Genomic DNA, 23,158 nt, shown 5'->3' on the forward strand with positions numbered 1-23,158 from the left:
CGACATGCTATACTATGACTTTTTTTCATGATTTTGGACGACATGCTATGACTTTTTTACATGATTTTGGACGACATGCTATACTATGACTTTTTTTCATGATTTTGGACGACATGCTATGACTTTTTTACATGATTTGGGACGACATGCTATACTATGACTTTTTTTCATGATTTTGGACGACATGCTATGACTTTTTTACATGATTTTGGACGACATGCTATACTGTGACTTTTTTCATGATTTGGGACGACATGCTATACTGTGACTTTTTTTCATGATTTTGGACGACATGCTATACTATGACTTTTTTTCATGATTTTGGACGACATACTATACTATGACTTTTTCATGATTTGGGACGACATGCTATACTATGACTTTTTCATGATTTGGGACGACATGCTATACTATGACTTTTTCATGATTTTGGACGACATACTATACTATGACTTTTTCATGATTTGGGACGACATGCTATACTATGACTTTTTTTCATTATTTTTGAGGACATGCTATACTCTGACTTTTTTTTCATGATTTTGGACGACATGCTATACTATGACTTTTTTTCATTATTTTTGAGGACATGCTATACTCTGACTTTTTTTTCATGATTTTGGACGACATGCTATACTCTGACTTTTTTTTCATGATTTTGGACGACATGCTATACTATGACTTTTTTTCATTATTTTTGAGGACATGCTATACTGTGACTTTTTTTCATGATTTGGGACGACATTCTATACTATGACTTTTTTTCATGATTTTGGACGACATTCTATACTATGACTTTTTTTTCATGATTTGGGACGACATGCTATACTATGACTTTTTTACATGATTTGGGACGACATGCTATACTGTGACTTTTTTACATGATTTGGGACGACATGCTATACTGTGACTTTTTTACATGATTTGGGACGACATGCTATACTGTGACTTTTTTACATGATTTGGGACGACATGCTATACTGTGACTTTTTTTCATGATTTGGGACGACATGCTATACTGTGACTTTTTTTCATGATTTTGGACGACATGCTATACTGTGACTTTTTTCATGATTTTGGACGACATGCTATACTATGACTTTTTTACATGATTTGGGACGACATGCTATACTGTGACTTTTTTTCATGATTTTGGACGACATGCTATACTGTGACTTTTTTACATGATTTTGGACGACATGCTATACTATGACTTTTTTCATGATTTTGGACGACATGCTATACTGTGACTTTTTTTCATGATTTTGGACCACATGCTATACTGTGACTTTTTTTCATTAATTTTGACGACATGCTATACTGTGACTTTTTTCATGATTTGGGACGACATGCTATACTGTGACTTTTTTTCATGATTTGGGACGACATGCTATACTGTGACTTTTTTCATGATTTGGGACGACATGCTATACTATGACTTTTTTTCATGATTTTGGACCACATGCTATACTGTGACTTTTTTCATGATTTGGGACGACATGCTATACTATGACTTTTTTTCATGATTTTGGACCACATGCTATACTGTGACTTTTTTTCATGATTTGGGACGACATGCTATACTGTGACTTTTTTTCATGATTTGGGACGACATGCTATACTATGACTTTTTTCATGATTTGGGACGACATGCTATACTGTGACTTTTTTCATGATTTTGGACGACATGCTATACTGTGACTTTTTTCATGATTTTGGACGACATGCTATACTGTGACTTTTTTCATGATTTTGGACGACATGCTATACTATGACTTTTTTTCATGATTTTGGACCACATGCTATACTGTGACTTTTTTCATGATTTTGGACGACATGCTATACTATGACTTTTTTCATGATTTTGGACGACATGCTATACTGTGACTTTTTTCATGATTTTGGACGACATGCTATACTATGACTTTTTCATGATTTTGGACACATGCTATACTGTGACTTTTTCATGATTTTGGACGACATGCTATACTATGACGTTTTTTCCTGGTTTTGGACGACATGCTGTACTGTGACTTTTTTTCATGATTTTGGACGACATGCTATACTATGACTTTTTTTTCATGATTTTGGACGACATGCTATACTATGACTTTTTTTTCATGATTTAGAACGACATGCTATACTGTGATTTTTTTTCATGATTTTGGACGACATGCTATACTATGACTTTTTTTCATGATTTTGGACGACATGCTATACTGTGACTTTTTTTCATGATTTTGGACGACATGCTATACTATGACTTTTTTTCATGATTTTGGACGACATGCTATACTGTGACTTTTTTTCATGATTTTGGACGACATGCTATACTATGACTTTTTTTCATGATTTTGGACGACATGCTATACTGTGACTTTTTTTCATGATTTTGGACGACATGCTATACTGTGACTTTTTTCATGATTTGGGACGACATGCTATACTATGACTTTTTTTCATGATTTTGGACCACATGCTATACTGTGACTTTTTTTCATGATTTGGGACGACATGCTATACTATGACTTTTTTTCATGATTTTGGACGACATGCTATACTGTGACTTTTTTACATGATTTGGGACGACATGCTATACTATGACTTTTTTCATGATTTGGGACGACATGCTATACTATGACTTTTTTTCATGATTTTGGACGACATGCTATACTATGACTTTTTTTCATGATTTTGGACGACATGCTATACTATGACTTTTTTCATGATTTGGGACGACATGCTATACTGTGACTTTTTTTCATGATTTGGGACGACATGCTATACTATGACTTTTTTTCATGATTTGGGACGACATGCTATACTGTGACTTTTTTTCATGATTTGGGACGACATGCTATACTATGACTTTTTTTCATGATTTGGGACGACATGCTATACTATGACTTTTTTTCATTATTTTTGAGGACATGCTATACTATGACTTTTTTCATGATTTGGGACGACATGCTATACTATGACTTTTGCTATAGTATTACGTTTTTTCATGGTTTTGGACAACATACTATCCTCTTACTTTTTGAATAACATTCGAATAACGTTTGTTGTACAAAATAAAAGATTTCATTAGCTGAATTATCAAACATTTGCCATCTGTTTTTTCAATAAATATAATCCCATTGTTGCCCACCGACAATCTGTTTATAATGTAGTGTGTCCTTTTATTAAACAACATATAATGTCATTCATAACACATAAGGTGTACAGTAGAATCTTTTTTGACATGAACTTGTGTTATGACATGATATAAACATGTAGTTAATGAATACAACAAGGAAAAAGTCTGACATAGGTGACTTCTTTATGATGGAGTTTTCAGCCCCCTGAAAGCCATGACATCAAGTAAAATACAAAATACTACACAAACATTACATACAGAAAGCCATTTCAAACATGAATCTTCCTTCTTTTAATTGTTACAGATTTTGTGTGAAAAAATATGAGGATTGTGAGTCTGTAACCAAACTGACTAACTTTACTGTACTGTACTGTGACTTTTTTGGTAATATATGCTTTGACAATTTTAACATTCTATGCCATGACATTTTTTAACATACTTTGTTTTTGACTGTTATGAACGTACTGTACGAACTTTTATATCGTATTAACATGATTTTAATTACATATTACACTATGACTTTTTTTTAAAGTCCTAGACCATAACTTTATTTCATGGTTTTGGACGACATACTATACTATGACTTTTTATAATACATAATATGCTTTGCCATTTTAACATACTTTACTGTGACATTTTTTATAATTTACTGTACTATGACATTTTTCAACTTACTATATTATGACATTTTTATAACATTCTGTACTATAACACGCTGTCTTTCTTTAAACTTACTTTGCCTTTTAAACATACTAACATAGTATATATTATTTATAACATTTATAACATTATATACTATATTATATTAAGAGTTTTTTTAATGACATTCTACACTATGAATTTGTACATGACTTTTGTATGGCATACTTTCTTTACAGCTCACACTTTGAGAAACTTTAGACTGTTAGCCTGCAGTGTTCATCATCAACTTTCACCGACTATGTGCCAATCCTTTTGTCCATCATCATCATCATCATCATCATCATCATCATCATTATCATGGGTCTTCCATTTAGGTCAGGGAGGAGCCAACCCGTCAGCGGTGGCGGACGCCATGGTGGATGCGGTGGTGGACTTTGTGAGGAAGAAGCACCCGAGGTTTGTTGACAGCGTGAAGATCCTGATCTTCCAGACGGTCATGATGACGGAGTTTCACAAGAGCATGAAGAAGAGAGAGGGAGAGGAGGTGGCGGAGAAGAGCGTCTTTACAAAGTTCAAAGGTATGAAGTGGACTCCATCTGCTCTGGATATGTGATTAACACTGTCAACAATCTCATGTTTAGACTCAAACCAACATGTTAAGTGGGATTTGTATCTGTGCGGCAGACCCTACACACATGGTGTGTGTGTTCATGGTAATGAAACATCATATCACCCAGTGCAACAGCCACTCATTAATGTGCTATTAAAAGATTTTGGACGTTCATGGAGCTCGATGGCACAGAGCGAGAACATACGTCAGGCTTGTCTCTGGATCCAAATTACTCTTTAACTTATTGACTGAGAACGATACAGAATCTCATCGTCCTGTAACTGACTCCAGTAAAAACACTGCACACGTTGATACAAACATGTCTTGCACACTGCTGTAACACAACACACTTTTCTTTTTTTAAATGTTGTTTCAGACAGCGTCACTTCTTTCTTCATGGGACTTGGGGAGGAGCGTCCCAGTGCCGACCCTCTGGTTCTGGAGGGAGAGGAGTTTGAGCCCACAGTGTTTCAGCTGTGTGCCGACAACAAAAAGGTGGACATGATACTATTCACTTTACCTTTCAGCTCTTTGCTTTGAAAGTGTCTCTTGATTCTAGACATCAGTGAGTCAGTCGGTCAGTCATACGAGAGAACCTCACAGAGCGCTGAGAGCGGTTCAGGATAACAATCTGAAAATGTTCTTGCATGCTTGTTTGTAACCAAACTCCACGACTGTTACCCCACCACTGTAGGCTGTGACTCAGGCCAAGAGAAGGATTGAGGAGCTGATTGTGGCCGAGCAGGCGGAGAGAACCATCAAAGACCAGTACATCAGTAAGCTGTCACAGGCCGACATGGACCAGCTGAAGGCCCTGCAGAGGAAACTGACGGTGAGCATCCGTCTGGACCGAGGGCTGGAGGACCAGGGGCCCAACATCCACCTGGAGGGTCTGACCAGAGACGTCTACACCGCTGAGTCCGAAGTCAGGTCAGTAAATCTGTTCATGGAGGAGAAAAAATCTGTCAAAGCTCTGGTCCCAGAGTACCAAACATTACAATATTCCTTTAAGTGTGTTTTTTTCTGACCATCAGGGACATCATTCGGAAGGTGGAGAGGTCGGAGAACTTAAAGAGCAAGGCGTTGCTGCTGAGCGGACTGGTAGAATGGCAGTTTGAGAGCCGCAGCGGGGTGATGGTGCCCTTCGACATTTACACCAACCTCACCCTGGAGGAGGCTCTGGAGAAGAAGGAAGAACGTGTGAAGATCAAGATCAACAATGAGACATACCACGCTAAAGTAACACTTAGAAAAGCAGTGTCAGCGAACGGGCGTAAAGAGGTGGAGCTGCTGAGGAAAGAGGTTAAAGGTGAGTTTGTTTTCATAGTTCTCATTTAAACATAAAACATATTCTCATGTACAGATGTGCACATGGAGAGGCTGATTTCTGTCTCTGAAAGATCCATAAAAAGAGGACGGGGAGCGACTGTCAGGTGGCTAAACCTTTGGTTCTTTTGGAGAAAGACTCTCTGTGGGGGAGTTGTCAGTTCTTAGATTCATAGCAATGTGGACGATTCAGCATCGATTCACAAATGTTAGTTATCAACTGGGGCTGCACCCGACTCAGAATTACGTATGTTGAAACAGATCTGGCTCTTCAACAGTTTGATTCAATGTAACATTAATGTGCCACAGCAAACAAGCTAACTGTGCTAACGACAGATCCGAAGTGTGTGACATTTTTTGCAGACGCTAGATATCAAACAAAATCCAGAGACTTTGTCTTATTAAGTTGCTGTGAGCTAGAAATTCTCCACTTCTGTGCCACTGCATCACATCTGCACCCATCCGTTTCAAAGGTCAGGGTCAGAATCTGAGGTGCAAAATGTCCCCAGAAGATCAGGGCACAGCACACAAACAAAATGTGATGCTCAAGAAACAAAAGAGGCAGTGCGGCACCTGGAGAGTCTACGGCACAGACACAACACAGTCAATTTGCTTAACTTCACAAAAGACAGCAGTTGTAATCTTATTTTAATTAAAAAGGCTCAGGTGAAGTTTTAGAGTCCTCACAACACTCAAGGAGATCCCAGGGGAGAGTGGGTAGCAGCACAACTCCACCTAATGCAGTTAGGTGTTTTTGGACGTTTGAATCTGGGGCGCCGTCAGCCTCCATTAGGTGGAGTTGTGTTGCTACCTCCTCTCCCCTTGGATCTCTGCAAGTGATGTGAGGACTCTAAAACTTCACCTGAGCCTCCCTCGGCATATGGCTGAGTAGATAATGGCTGAATTTTCATTTATGGGTGCACTATCCCTTTAACACTGACCCAGGTAACAAACAGTGCTATATAGCTACATTCCCTGAACATTCTCAAATATTACTGAAGCACACATTTATTTATATGTGAATTCTGCCAGGTTAGCCAGCTAGCTAGTTTCTCTCCATTTTATTATTAAAATTGAAACTTTACACTGAGCTAAAAAAGATAAAACCAGACACGAGGCTCTTCACACAGAAAAAACTCAGGGATCCACTTTACAGGACGGAGCTTTTCCTCTCTTTGAAACGATAGTTTGCATCCAGAGTGACGGTCCAGTCTAAACAGGAACAAAAACTATGAGATGCAGTTTGTGCCACACCGTGTCTTACCTTGAAATACTCTTGTTCTCGTTCCAGATGACGCCGCTCTGCCGTCACACTGGGATGACATGAAAGGCGACCTCCTCAAACTGTTCCCTCTGACTGCGGGATCTAAGGAATATAACGATGTGGAGACAGAGCTGAAAAAGACCGGTCTCTCTGCAAACATCATCAGCGTATGTTCAGTTTCTGATCATCACTACTGACGTACTGGAGTTAATGATATTTTTATTCCCTAAAAATAATTACTGCATCCTCTGGGACCAACACACAGTTTCCTTTACAGTATGTTTTGGTTCATTGTCCTGCTGGAAGGTCCACCTGGGTCTCACCCTCACCGTCTTGGTGGATAGCAACAGATTTTTAGGTACATGGCTCCATGGTGGTACCTATCCCAGCTGACACTGGGTGAGAGGCAGGGTTCACCCTGGACAGGTCACCAGACTATCACAGGGCTGACACATAGAGACAGACAACCATTCACACTCACATTCACACCTATGGACAATTTAGAGTCACCAGTTAACCTGCATGTCTTTGGACTGTGGGAGGAAGCTGGAGCACCTGGAGGAAACCCACGCTGACACAGGGAGAACATGCAAACTCTGCACAGAAGGGCTCCCACACCCCGGGTTCAAACTCGGAACCCTCTTGCTGTGAAGCAACAGCACTAACCACTGCACCACTGTGCCGAAATCACTATACATAACCCTAGTGTTGTGTTCACACCGGGTGTGAATCACATAATGGCCGATATATTTACGATAGCCGTAGAGTAGAGTTTAGATCCCGGCTCAAAAACTCCAGCCCGACCCCACCCAAGCCCGTGCATGTTCTGTCCGAGCCCGGCCCATCCCTTTAACTGTAATTATGAGCCCGAGCCTGGTTTAAACCCAACATTTTTTTAAGGATACGAACGTGGACATTGAAGGCTGACTCTCGTCTTTCTTTTCCATGGCAAGCCTTCGTCATGTGCCTCTTAAGTGCCGAGGTCCCCGTCTTTTTGCTGTCACACACTAGCATCATGCTGCACTTGGTACGCTCGACGAAGCCGGCACACACATTGTCGTCGACAACTCACATGTGCACAGCAGCGTGGCCGGTGTCATAAGTAGTTGGTTCCATAGCCTAGGTCTATTATGAGGAACCCGACCCGTCTGAGCCTGAGGATAATGGCGGGAATTTACGGCCTGAACTGGGTCGGGTTTGGGCTCAAGCTCTAGTCTGAAGCAGGAAAAAGCCAATGACCGATTAATCTGCCAATAACACCAGGCCCGACTGTACGCTGGCACACCTGAGTGCTTGAACCTTTTCATGGGTGCTCGGGCCCCAAAGCATGGAATTGGTGTATGGCACTTTGGTGGTTTTAGGAGGAGCTTTAGGAGGATTAAACTGTGCAACTGATATTGATCAAAGGGTAGTTACATGGCTGGATTGTTAGATTATCAGATATTAATTTCACACGCATTGATGGTGGCTTGCTTCTTAATTCTAGCCAAATTACACTGCACATGCTTATCTAATGCACACATTATCTTGTATTTACATGTGGGTTGCTCCATGCAAAAGCCTTACGGCCGTACTCATGAGACAAGTGGAGGGTTACAGATGTCGGCCACTGTTGGAGCCCCGTTCTGTTATTAACAGTAGTTTATATAAAGTCCTATCAGTGCCAATTAATCTGCCAAACCGATGAATCGGTCAACCTCTAATTCAGATCCTCTGTGAATGTATGACGCCAAGAACATACTGGCAGAAGTTCATTCATCAATTCAGTGATTTCATGCACGAATGACGCGAGTCAACACAAAATATTCTCGCATTCAAACTCGCGCAAGTAACGTGACACGAAAATTTTCATCGCTACAGAACATAAAAATCCCACACTTACAGTGAAGTCTGGAGGTGGAAGCATCAAGGTATGAGCTGTTCCTCTTCTCATGGCCAGCAGAATCCAAATGATCGAAGGGAAGATGAATGGAGCCATGTACCAAGACGGTGAGGGTGAGACACAGGCGGACCTTCCAGCAGGACAATGCACCAAAACACACTGTAAAGGAGACTGTTGGGTTGTTTGAATGGCTCAGTCAGTCACTAGACTTTAATTTCATTGTACATGTGATGATGACAAATAAACAATATTCTATTCTATTCTAGACCTACACCTGAATATTTGTGGAAGGAGCTTAAGCGTAAATACTAAACTGAACAACAAAAGCAAACAGATGTTTTTTTTTACCACGTGGAAACTAGTCGGTCCCATTTAGAAATCAAACACTGCAAATCTAAAGACACCAGTGAGGATGAATAATGTGCTGTGTCGTGACTGTGTTGGCAGATTGAACGGGTCCAAAATACGACACTGTGGCAGAGCTACCAGCTGATGAAGAAACAATTGGAGGTGAAGAACAAACATACCAACAATGAAAGGAAGCTGTTCCACGGCACCGGAGCCAACTCCATCAGTCTCATCAACAAACAAGGCTTCAACCGCAGCTACGCAGGAGCACATGGTAACCAGCGCAAACAATGGATTTCTGATCAAAGCCCCAAATGATGTGATGAAATGTATCCATACAGTTTGTCTCTTAGGGTGTTTCACACCTGCCCTGTTTGGTTCGGTTCAATCTAACTCCAGTTGATTGCCCCCTCAGTGCCGTTCGTTTGGGAAGGTCACATTTATCTTGCAAGTGTACTCTTCTTCGATGTTTTGTTTACTTCCTGGATTTTTCCCACATAGAAATTCTGACCAATCAAGAGCAGCTTTCTCACACAAGGCATTTGATCTGGTCCTCTTGTAAATGCTGCCGTGAGAACACCAACCAACTCTAGGCAATTATACAACTTTGGAACAACATGAGTCCCTGATTCAGACCAGAGGAGACACTCTAGGGCTGACAGCAGCCTCAGTGAAATGGCAGTTTGTCTGTAGCTAACAATCTTCTCTCCTAATGAAAAATTCTATGTAAACAATATATTCAAGTTTCACAGAGGGCCGACGGTGGAGCTGTGTTCTTCTTACTGAACTAACAAAAACTGTGATGTGTTTAGTCAGTAATAAAATCTGTACTTCCTCTGTTTCATCCTTTAGGTGCGATGATAGGCAATGGCTCTTACTTTGCTGTGAACCCGGTCTACTCGGCACAAGGGTACGCCAAACCTGACGCCAGAGGCCACAAGCGCATGTACCTGGCCAGGGTCCTGGTTGGAGACTTCACCAATGGACGAAGTGGCTTGATCACTCCACCCTCCAAAAACTCTGGGAATGCTGCAGACCTGTATGACAGTGTTGCAGATAACAGTTCCAATCCAACCATGTTTGTGGTCTTCAATGACATCCAGGCATACCCCGAGTACCTGATCACATTTACATAATTGACGCTACGATCACATTGTGTAACTGCTTCTATTAACCTCGTTCTGTTGTTGTTAAAATTCAGTCTGCAAAAACAATTTCAATTAATTATATGATATTAACTAACACTGCATATTTCCTAGAGGCGTGTTTCCATTTTCTTGACTTGAACAGTCGCCGCATGATTAAATAAAAAGAAAGCACTGTTTTTGAGTATAAGATTAAAGTTAGCTAGAAAATGAAAAAAAAAAGATTAAAGCATGATTATTATATTTTAAAGGTGTCATTTTCCTTCATCTGACATTCGTCACTTTGTATCCTTTGTTATGGGATGTAATCTAAAAACTGTTTATTAAAGAAACATTGCAACACTTTCAGAAATTGTCTCATCAGCTGATTTGTTTTTATAGTCCTTTCAGATTTTAAGATTGCTGACCAGGATCTTGAGGCGCAGCTGAGGGCCGAGTGTGGGGACCTCAGAATTGCATCTCTACTTTTCACAGACGATGTGGTTCTGTTGGCTTCATCACACTGTGACCCTCAGCATGACCTGGGGTGGTTTGCAGCTGAGTGTGAAGCAGTTGGGATGAGAGTCAGCACCTCCAAATCTGAGGCCATGGTTCTCTGCCAGAAACCGGTGGATTGCCCTCCGGGTTGGGGGAGAGTTAGGGGGAGGAGCTGGGACATCTGGAGGGAGCTCGGAGTGGAACCACTGCTCCTTCGCGTTAAAAGGGGTCAGTTGAAGTGGTTCAACATCGGATCAGGATCCTCCTTGGCACCTCCTGCTGGAGGTGTTTCGGGCACGTCCCACTGGTAGGAGGCTGCAGGGTCCTCCAGGAGGAGCTGGAGGAAGGAGCTGTGGAGAGGGATGACTGGAATACTTTGCTTGTCCTAGTGCCTCCAAGACCAGACCCCAGATAAGCGGATGAAAATGGATGGATGTATATTAGTGATGACAAATTTGTAAACATGCAAATTATTATAGTAAAAAAGGAGTTATACTGCCTTTATCTGCTGTTGGCTGACTTCACGCTGCCACGTGTGTGTGTGTGTGTGTGTGTGTGTGTGTGCTGTGTGTGTGTGTGTGTGTGTGTGTGTGTGTGTGTGTGTGTGCTGTGTGCTGTGAGAAGGTGGTCAGTCACTTCTGCAGCATGATGATACATGAAACCAAAGCTTTAAAAAGTAACGATAAAAGGGCTGACAACATCGCAGCTTATTCATATTACGATCTTGATTAATATTTCCCTGGGCTGCTTGGCACAGCGTCGTGGTACCAATCCCTAGCAGGGCAACTCAGAGGTTGCTTCTGGGGCGGATATGGCCTGCAGGCCGCCAACTGAACAGGCCTGCTGTAGGGCATAAGAAGCACCTTGAAGTCTTATCTCAAACGGATAGATAGCCAAATGAAGGGAAGCTGAAAGGTGGTGTGAAAAATTCTAATGCAAATTCAAAGCAGACGTCTAACAGGAGGCTGTTTGACTATAGAAATGTGAACACAGAAAAGGACAAAGACACATGGGGGTGGAGAGCAGGACACTCATGTCAAAAAACAGGACAAACTGAAATACAGTACAGAAATAAAGACAGAGGTATTAAAACACATTCAGGTCTCAGCACGGGCAGTCAGAGCTGCAGGGAAATACAAACAGCTGCTTCACACTGAGCCAACCAAGGCTGCAGCACTACACAGTCAGATGACGTGTCGAACACACAGAATCTTCAGATATAAATTGTTACTGCAGCTCAGAGCCAGACGTACAAACATATGAGGATGGATCTGACACAAAGAATGTGTCATCTGAGCCAAATGAGGAGCGATAACGTGTTTGAGGAAGTTTCTGATGAGGAACAAAGGTACAAAAGGGGCTCAACAACTTCTGCTTTGTGGAAATAGATGCTGTGACTGTTGACAGAAAAGTGCAAATACGGCAGGACAACTACATTCAGCATAGTTGCTCTTCCTGAGGTTTCTACCGTTTTTTCCCTGTTAAAGGGTTTTTTGGGGAGTTTTTCCTGATCAGCTGTGAGGGTCATAAGGACAGAGGGATGTCGTATGCTGTAAAGCCCTGTGAGGCAAACTGTGATTTGTGATATTGGGCTTTATAAATAAAACTGATTGATTGATTGATTGATGATATACAGCACATACATATGGACCCTTAATGAGCTGTGGATCAGATGTCATCACTCTCTGTGTGACACAGAAGAAAACCTGCAGTCTGTTAAATAAATTGCGTCTTTCTGTCCAGACAGAGCGGCACTAGACCCTTTTACTGTAAAGTAAAAGGCTTAGCTGGATTGTTTTATGGTGGGTTAGTGGTGCGTTCAGAAACACTCATTGTGAGTGTGGGAGCGCACTCTGACACAAACTAGAGTGTTGATAAATTGGGAGCGCTGTCTGAATGTAGCGTTGGGTTATCCAGAGCAGCGCACTCTCAGAGTGGCAGAGCGCACTCTGGACACTCTGTCTGTGGAGACGGAGCAGCAGAGCGCCAAGCGGAGTGAATGTGTGATTAACTTAACCGTTGGTTAATTCATGTAGAAATATAACGCTGCGTTTCTTCCACCAACAGGGCTCTCATTTTAGTGTAGAGCGTCAGACTGAATTTACCAACGCACCATGTCAGGTCACTCACTCTCCGGGACCGCCAGTGTTACTTGAATAAGTAAACACTGACCAACGGGACCAGACTGGCCGACCCCACTACCGGGGAAGTCTGCCGCTGTTTGCAAAAGCTCCTGTCCTGAAAAGAAAGAGAAATTAACAAAATGGTGGACACTCAGGCCAATGTATACAGTTAAGAATTTCTAAAGACTACTAAACACACTCACGCATAATATAACAAATGAAAGAAAATAACACCAAACACCCTGGCAACGTTCGCATGCCTGGACCCACTGCTTGATGTCGGCAGACATTCCCGGCCAGTAACAGCGCTGCCGCACCAGTTCAGTGGAGTGCTCGATACCCTGGTGGCCATGGTCTTGGTGCAACTGGATCATGGTCTCTCCTTTAAGGATGGCAGGCAGGACGAGCTGGAGATTCAACAGACCCTCCTGCTTGACCAAGCGGTCCCACTGTTTCAGGAGCGTCAAAGCAGGAGACATTAGAGGGAATAAACATCACAATGTTATTTTCCCAGGAAAAGGAAACGATTTCATCGAGGGCAGAGGAGGGGAGGACTGGTATGTTATCACACCAGGCCAAGGAGTCAAAACCATCAACAATAAATCACCAGATCTAGCTTTGGATATTCTCTTCCTGAAAGAACAATATCACCATATAAAATGTAGTTGTGAAGAACAGAACATTATCATTTGGGTACACGGAAAGCAAGATGTTATTTTGCAGAACTGGTTTGATTCAAAGAATTATCAGCACCTGCAGATCAAGACCAGTGACGGAATAACAGCTGGACTGATGCCCAACCATAGCAGCTGTGCCGAGTCTCTAATGTTCCCCTTAACTGTTGATTATAGAAACCAGGAATCTGAACCACTTCATTCACTCCAAACAACTCTCCAGAAACGGTCAGTAGATGTAGAAGATGATTTGACTTCTTCTGGACATGATGGGTGTTTCCGATATACAAGAAAAAATTCTGAGGACAGATTCTTCTGTGACCGTCAAGGCAAAGTGATGATGATGAATAATGCAGAGTCAGTCAAAGAAATGTACGGTTCCTCGGGTTTCGACATCATGGTTGGGAACAGCAAAGAGAATCTGCTTGATCCTTACACTGGAGGTGCATTGATGTTTGGAGGTGAAGGAAAAGACACTTACATAATCAAACATGAATATGGAAACAACTTATTGATCGATAACTTTGCAGAAGATCAGAATATTGATACTGTGTTGGTTGACATGGATTTTTTTGATGGCAGCCAAGTTGCATTTGACTCATCAACAGCAGATCTGAATGTGACGATCACAACAAATGGGGAACAATTAAAATTTAGTCTGCTCAACTACAATGATGGTGACCAACATCAGCACCTAGAGTTTCTGAGCTCTGACGGAGTGACTTTTAAATTGATATCACTAAACTCAACTGAAGATGCTAGTTCCTTTCAAACTGAAGCTTTCAAAGTGACTCTGAAACAATTGCAGGTTGACTGCCGTTTGGACTTTAGCTCTCAGAGAAATCTGTCAAAGGTCCACACTGTGCAAGGCTGTCCTGCCCAGTCCAATGACATACTAGGCAATGACCAAGACAATGTTCTAATTGGTGGATGGAAGGATGACGCCTTGGAAGGAGGTGAAGGAGATGACACACTCATAGGGGGAAAAGGAGCTGACATCCTGATTGGTGACTTGGGAGACGACACTCTTTATGGCAGTGATGGAAATGACACGATGATGGGAAACTCTGGTCGGGATGTTTTCATTCCTGGACCAGGGGCTGATCTGGTGGATGGCGGTCCTGGCAGAGACGCTGTTCTCTACCGAGGTGATCCTGACACAGGTAAAGGGGTTTATGTTAACCTGCTGACTGGACAAGGCCGCTATGCCGATGCTGAGGGGGACGTGCTGAAGGACATTGAGACAGTCATTGGCACCATCTTCTCTATTCTTCCGGTGGCGCTGCTCAGCTGGCGACTCAGACAGTAGTGCTGCTGCTGCAATTTGTGTTTGTTTTTAGTCTACCGTTACTGTTTCTTTTGTTCCTGTCCGCCGTGTGTTTTCTGTTTGGAAGGTCTAACGTTACTACATGTTCACGGTTACCTGTTGCCGTAGAATCACCGGACCAAAGTTTTTCCCGGACGTCGGGGTTTAGCTCACTCACTGGTTAGCATGACTAGCTAGCCGGCCTGTGGACGAGCGTGCCAGTCAGCACGACCAACTAGGTTCGGCTTCTGTGTGTCAAACCCTGACAAAGCGGGTGTGTCACTAGCCATGGAGACTCCTATATCCCTGCTGCTGTTCCTTTTGCTGCTCGGCGAACTCTTGTGTAAGAAGTTGCCCCTGCTGTCGACACCCTCTGCGGACAACACGTTGTACCGCATCTACTCGAGGGAAACCCTGCTCACTTTATTTGCTGATTTTAGTTCTGCTTTCGATACCGTCTGTCCTAATCTGCTTATCCAGAAGCTGATCAACCTGCAAGTTAATCCCTGGATCATTAAATGGTTTTATTCTCTTTTAATTAACAGAACACAACAAGTTAATGTCAACGGTATACTCTCTGAGGCTAAAAGCTGCAGTACAGGGATCCCCCAAGGAGCTGTTAGCTCTCCTCTTTTATTTACCTTGTACACTAACGAATGTCGAAGCAGTCAGCCCAACAACTTCATCATCAAATTTTCCGATGACACTATCATCCTAAGTCTTTTGTATGCTAGTGACCGTCCTTCTGTTTATTTTAATGAGATTGTTTCCTTTAAGGACTGGTGTGAGAGGCACCATCTCATTTTAAACACGAATAAAACTAAAGAAATGATTCTTGACCCCAGGCAGACTGAAAGTCACATCTGTGCTGAAATCGGTGTCTGTACTATTGAGCAGGTTGATTCATACAAATATCTGGGTGTTGTTATGGACAACTCACTGAAATGGAATGTACATGTTGATGTTTTATGTACTAAACTATCCCAAAGACTGCACTTTCTCCACAGGCTCAGACTGTTTGGAGTCAGCCCCAAAATTTTGTTGACTTTTTATAATGCTGTTTTTGACAGTCTCATCAGATACGGTCTCGTTGCCTGGTTCGGCACTCTCTCCATTCAGAACAAATCGAAGATAGAGAAACTGATCAAATCTGCTATGAAGGTGATTGGACAAAAAAACTACTCATCCCTTCAGACTGTATTCGAGAGAGTCACTATAAATCAGGCCCAAAAAAATCCTTAAAGACTCTTCTCACATCCTTCACTCTGAATATGAGTTGTTACCTTGGGGGAGACGTTACAGAGCAAGCAAATATAAAACTAATCGCTATAAGCTCTCCTTCCTCCCAACGTCCATCACCCTTCTAAACAAAACCGTCGCCTAAAAATTTTATTCTGGTCTCATATGTGCCTTGTTTGATCTGGTTAGTATCGAATCCTTTATCTTGATTTTATTAAGTCTCTTTTTTATTCTTGCTGTTCTGTTTCTTATTTATTGATTTTATATTATTGTCAACTTGTTTTAATCAAATTATTTATTTGCTGGTGGGATCTTTGATAGCACATTAGCACTTCTCGTTGACTACTTATGGTGCTAATGATTCTTGTTGTATTTTTTGTTATTGTCTGACATTTTTGTGAGTTTGTTTAATTGTCATGTTGTTCGCAGCTTATGTAGCATGTCTGTCTACAACAAATTTCAAGCAGGGGACAATAAAGTTCATCCTGATCCTGATCTATTCTGATGTCCTGGTGTCTGGTTATGAAAGTGCTCTTCTCAAAGGCTCTGACGGCAATGACATCTTAGCGTCCACTGGTGGTGATTACTTGGTCGGGGATGATGGAAATGACATTTACATGTTGGCTTTCCACCATGGTTCAGTCACCATTGATAACTGTGCAAATGACACAGCTACAGACGTCTTGTACTTGAGCTCACAGTCAACACAGATATCTGAGTGCCAACGTTTAACTGACAAAGTTCTCCTGACTTTCTCTGGACCCAACCAAAGTACTGTTAATATTGCACTGAAAGGCTGGATCAGTGATGATAATGAGTGTGGTCATTTGAATGGGTTCCTATTTGGTGATCAACTAACTGGATGTTAAGGAAATATACCTTAAATGTACCTTATTTTGGGTTATGATTTGAATGCTTTTGACATTTTAACTCAGTGAATTCAAATGTGTCATAACTGTATCAAATCACATGGATCCTTCGTGCTTTATCCCTGGAATTAAAATCATTAAAATATTTTTAAGCGTTGAACGATTCATTTTGAAAAAGAATGTCCTTCCCTCACTTCCTCTTGAGAGTTTGGGTAAAGTAAAAGTACAGTTGCAGGAAGAGAAAAACCACAGAGGTTTGATGTAAAATTGCTCAATGGGTTTTCCATAGAAAAGTTCCAATGGCTAAAAATAAAGGCCGATGGTTTTAATGGTGGTGTGGTGACTGATGGGCCTGTCCTCAGACCTATAGTCACAGGTTCAACCAGAGCCATAAAAACAGAACAACAAGGCTCACAGATACAGAATAAATGGAGCAGTACCACCAGAAATCAAGAAAACGACAAAGGTATTTTAAAAGTGGCCAAACAGAACAAGTCAATTCTACTTTTAAACCATATAACCTTCTTCCACTCTTCCCCTCCTGATCACAGACCCATTTTTTTGGTGGCACAGGGGATCGTTAGGGACAGACAGCAGCTCAACAGTACATGCATCGAAGAAGTGGTGTACATCATCTGAAAGCGTCAAACGTGAAGATTAATTTCTCAGCAAAGTATTTTTTCAGTTGTCAGCATTGTGTTTTGTTAGGCTCCTATTTTAGCTCTGAAAGTTTAGAGTGTTTAAGGGGCTAGGAACATTGTGATGGAAGCATATGATGGCCATTCCAATCAATCAACCATTAATTATATATCATAAGTTGTTGCAGCAAGTTCTGGGCTGATACCATTTGTTACACAGATTCGGTGCTAAATTTAAGCTTTGGGTCTAAAAATCCCTCCAGAATAAAGAACCAAGACCTTGAGGAACACCACAAAGAAATAAATGCTGTGATTTTGAATCAAAAACTTCTGACATTAAGAGATTTCTATAAGAGAGCACCTCTTCTGGAAACTGCAGAGAAAACCTTACATTTCCAAAAAACTTGAATAAGACGTCATCTGAATGCTGTAAATTTTCACAAGGCTGTGATTATCCTAGAGGTCACTATGAGTCATTTTTAACAGTGATGTCCATTTTTTAAAGAATGATCTCACTACAGTGAAATGACTACTCCATGGGCTGACATTAAACACAAATACATTTGGGCTCATTGACTCCACAGGAGTTTCAGCTTGCCAGTCATATCCAATAAATACATTTCAAACACTGTTTAGGCATTCAAGTATGCAGAAATATTCAAATACAAAACAGGCAAAAATATCACATTTGTACTGCAAAACACTGCATTTTGCCCCAAAACGGCACGAGACAAGCATAAAGTGGACACATCTGTAAAGAGGAGACACATAGTTATCCATAGAACCCATTTTCACGTTTTGATGTCAGAGGTCAAGGGACCCCTGGGAAACTTTGAAACCTTATTTAACCCCCTTCCCAAAACAAGCTAGCATGACAGGTTGGTACCAGAGGATGCCTTCATAAGATTCCAGTATCTTCAGTATCTAGCTTAAAAATTCAATCTGCCGCTGTCTCTGAAAGACAGTACTGTTGGTCAAAGACACTGGCGTCCCAGTGGAGTAGAGGAGGTCAAACACCCTGCTGGATCAGCTGAAAAAGCTGTAAACAGGCTGTTTTTCCTGACTTTTTAGTTCTCACAGGACAGCCACGCTACAAACACATGATGATCTTATAGCAGGGCCTGAAATTCCTGAGATTTCATTTTGTCACTGTCCTTGGGATTCTCCAAACTTTACACATTGCTGTAACTTGGTGTCTCTTTCTGCTCCTCTCTGGTGGTCATTTCTTTGACCTGTGTCGGTGTCCTTTGCACTGCTGGAAATTAATATAGGTAAAGGTACAATTTTGAGGTACTTGTGTGCTGCTTTGTACTTTCACAGCACTACATTTTGGAAGTTCATTGTTGAATTCAAGTGGATGTTTGTGCTAAATTTGAAAAAACTCCCTGAGGATGTTCTTGAGATATCATGTTGACAAGAATGGAATGGACTAATGGACGGCTGGATAGCCAACCCACAAACAAAAGCCTTTAGCCAGGACCTTATAGGGCCGACGTCACAGTGACATCATGTGATCAGCTGGAGGTGCAGCTGCCCCTCCCCCACAGGGCTGTAGGCTCCATAGGAGTGTTAAAATGTGTTTGTCTTGCTGTGTTATTGGGAGCCAGAATAGAAGGAGTCATGGCTCAAAACCAGCCGCCACTGCCCGTCAACAAAAACAAAGATGGTTAAATGTGATAAGACCAAAGGACTGGACGGAGGCCATCATCAAAAATGCTCACATGTGCAGCGCACACTTCATATCAGGTTAGGGAAAAAGTATTTCCTGTTGTAGGGATGAATAAGGTTATGTGTATTAAGGGTTATCATGTCCACCTCATCAGAAACTGGGGAGGGATTAAGAGGAAGATTGGATTTCTCTGCAACGCTAACTTTTTAGCACATTAGCTAACGTTAGCTTCCATAGCAAAACAAACAAGTGTGGTCCTCCTTTGTAAGATTGGCTTCCTGTGACATCATCCATCCACTGAGTGAGAGCATACGGGTCGGCCAGTCTGGTCCCCTTGGTCAGTGTTTACTTATTCAAGTAACACTGGCGGTCCCGGAGAGTGAGTGACCTGACATGGTGCGTTGGTAAATTCAGTCTGACGCTCTACACTAAAATGAGAGCCCTGTTGGTGGAAGAAACGCAGCGTTATATTTCTACATGAATGAACCAACGGTTAAGTTAATCACACATTCACTCCGCTCTGCATACAGCTAGTGTACAGCGTACCTGAGCAGGTAGTGTACTTCCTGGTGTCTCTGTAGACGGTGATATCTGCTGGTGACCTGATTACAATAAATAACTGAGTGTTTGATGTGATTTCAGTGAGAGAACGAGTCCTCGCCAGGAAGAACCATGAGGTCGTTCTGGAGAATCGAACCGTGACATTACGTGTGATTTCTGCAGCTGTAAGTAGAGACGATGTCACAGACACGTTTATATTATGTAATATATAACATACACAAGCTTCAGTGTAATAACTGTGACCTCTGACTTGTGGGATTTGTAGTTCTATGGTTTTTCAAATTTTATGTTAAAGACTGCGCTCCCAATTTATCAACGCTCCAGTTTGTGTCAGAGTGCGCTCCCACATTTCTGAACGCACCACTCACATCATCTTCCTCCATTGTCTAAAACAAGACAACACAACTTGTTAGCTAGCGCTAGCTAATGTCTGTGGAGAATTGTTTTTCCTCCAGCTAAGCCCCGCCCACCAAACAACATCATTTTCTTTACTAACATTAAAAGGGTCTACTGCCGGCGCAGAGGCATAATAATCAGTCATAATATCCTACTTCCAATGTCTGAGCATTTTTAAGACTTTTAAATATTGAACTGATATAAAACATTTTAATACCAATTAAGCTCTTATTTTGAAATCACTTAATTCAATGCCTATTAAACTTTTTAAAGGAAGCTTCAGGAACCCAGTTGTTACTTTATTTTTTTTACTGTTTTTCAAGCTTTTTTGTAAATGAATGTACTTAAGACATGAAAACTGAAAAGCTTTAAGATGCTTTATGATAAATCTAATGTTGTATTATGATGTCTAATGTTCCAGCCACGCTGGACATTTTACTACAGAAGGTTTAATGGATGTTTTTTATTATCATTTTGACTTAAATCGGTGATAATGCATGTTTCAACTCTAAGTTTAGACTTGTTCTTTGCTGTGTGTCAGCTGTAAAGTAGATTAAACAGACCACACATTGAGCCTGATAAACATACTGAATTATATATGTATCCGTATGAAGTGATGAATGATACTGAGGATTCAAATTTTTTTTTACAGTAAATGTGTTTTTTTGGTTGACGTCTTTCTGTTTCTTAAGTATTTATATACTTCAGTACCTCAGAATGTACAGTCAACTTTTAAAAACCAATATGTACAAAAACTGATGAGAATCAAACCAGTTTGCCCCTAAACTACCCCGTATGAACTCCAGTATTTGTTGTTTTAAGAACATTTTTGGCTGCTGGGATGCCCCCCCCCCCCCCTCCTTTGACTCCTCCCCCTGACCAGTTATTTACTTATACTTTTACCGTTCACCCTAACCCTGTGTCACAGCAGGACTTACAGCAGGTGAGTAAACTTGACCAAAATTTGTTGAAGAAAATAAAACCAAGAAGGTGAATTAAAGTAAAAGTGGTGTAACAGTGTAGTTGGTGGATCAATAAGTTGACAACAGAACAATTCAGTAACAGGTCAATGTGGGAACAATGTAGGTTTATAATATGAGCAATTTACTGCTAGGTCCATGTATCATCTGATCATTCAATTACTGAATATATTATATATTTTACAAATGTTATGTATTTTATTTTGACATATCTATTGTTATTGTTGTGATTTGATGTTGTCTTGTTTGTTTTTAGGTTGCTAAATGACCCTGCCTCGGCTCGGTCTCACTTGAATAGACGTTTTAATCTCAATTTGACTTCCTAGTTAAATATCGGTTAGAATATATGTATGTGTGTGTGTGTGTGTGTGTGTGTGTTTACACACACACACACACACACACACATATATATATATATATATATATATACACATACACACACACACACACACACACACACGTATCTACAAATACCATTTAATCTTGCAAATGAAGAAACAAATCAGTATTTTGTGTGTGTGTGTGTTTTAAGGTTTTGTGGACTTTGAAAGAGTAATAACTACATGCTCTCGTGGATGAGTCATATTTCTGTTATTCTGTTGTTATTATTATTAGTATTATTTTTGTAGGCTACCGTTTCTTTGCTGTGTGTATCCGCAGTCTGATCTGCACCACACACTTGCCTCGTGGAAACAGAGGCAGGTGTGTGGTACAGATCAGATCAAGACAACATTTGTAAATCATATTTTCAACAGAAAATTATGGTAAATTTTAAGGAATTTAAACATGTTGGAAAAGTTAATCAGAGATAATGACCAGGGTCATCTGTTAACAAGCAGACTGTGAACTTAAATAAGATTTCCTGCATTAAACCAAGAATCATTTGTCATCCTCACCATCGTGTTTTAACATGAGAGTTTAGAGAGTGATCCTGTAACGCAATATGAACAGTATGAGAGGAGACAGTGGCACTCTTAAGGCTCATTTATTCTCCCTTTACACAACAAAATAGATACGCCTGTTTCAAACATCAGTGTAACTGTTCTCTAACTTTCATGCGTCTTTTGTGATGGCATAGATACAGCCAGTGAATGGCACTGGAGTCAAAAGTTTCTTGCAAAAACAAAGGAGGCGATGAGAGAGGAGGTTGTAATACTGTACCTTTGATCAGAGGCAGTGTTGTAGGCGGCGGAGTGTGCAGCCATTACATACGTCCTGATATAAGAACAGAAAAGTCTTTTTACTATATATTGTTATTACCAATTTGTTCAGTTCCACCATTATTTAAATGTCTTCATCGTCTCCGCAGGCACTTCTCCGTTTCATCCTTGCTTTTGTAAAATGTGCACATGAGCATGTCAAATCAAAGAGGGCCCATTTATGCTCAACGTTAGGTACGCAGAGTACATCCAGAAGGCTCCATACATCTCCGTATCTGACGTTGAGTATAATGGGCCCTCTTTGATTTAACATGCTCACGTCATACAGCACCACCTAGGGGCCACACATGTCAAAGCAGCTTCATTACTAATTCAATACCTGTAACTGTGTTCACACCAGACGCGAGTGAAGCGAATTGCACGAGCGTGACGCGAGTAACGCGCCGCCCGTAACGCCCGAGTTTGGACGCCTGACCATTTTGTTCATTCGCGTCATCGTGTCATTCGCGCGAGTAGCGGGGAAGCCGGCTGTGCTAACCGGAGCTAAGCTAGTGCTAACGTTCATAGTACAACCATTCTGCAAACTAATTAAAGACACATATTTACAGAACTTACCAAGTAGACCAGTCTCCTCGGCAACTTTCACCCAAGCCTGCTCCTTTTTGTTGCGGTCTCTGCAGAGTAGACACGTAGTATCATATAGCTCCGGG

At 41.2% G+C, this 23,158-nt stretch overlaps 1 pseudogene; it reads left to right on the forward strand.

Moving 5' to 3' along the window:
- Positions 1-10,708, forward strand: part of LOC125890728 (protein mono-ADP-ribosyltransferase PARP14-like) — a 45,158-nt pseudogene extending 34,450 nt beyond the window's left edge.
- The last annotated feature ends 12,450 nt before the right edge of the window (positions 10,709-23,158 follow it).

This window comes from Epinephelus fuscoguttatus, linkage group LG6 (assembly GCF_011397635.1).
Source record: "Epinephelus fuscoguttatus linkage group LG6, E.fuscoguttatus.final_Chr_v1".
Taxonomy (NCBI): Eukaryota; Metazoa; Chordata; class Actinopteri; order Perciformes; family Serranidae; genus Epinephelus; species Epinephelus fuscoguttatus.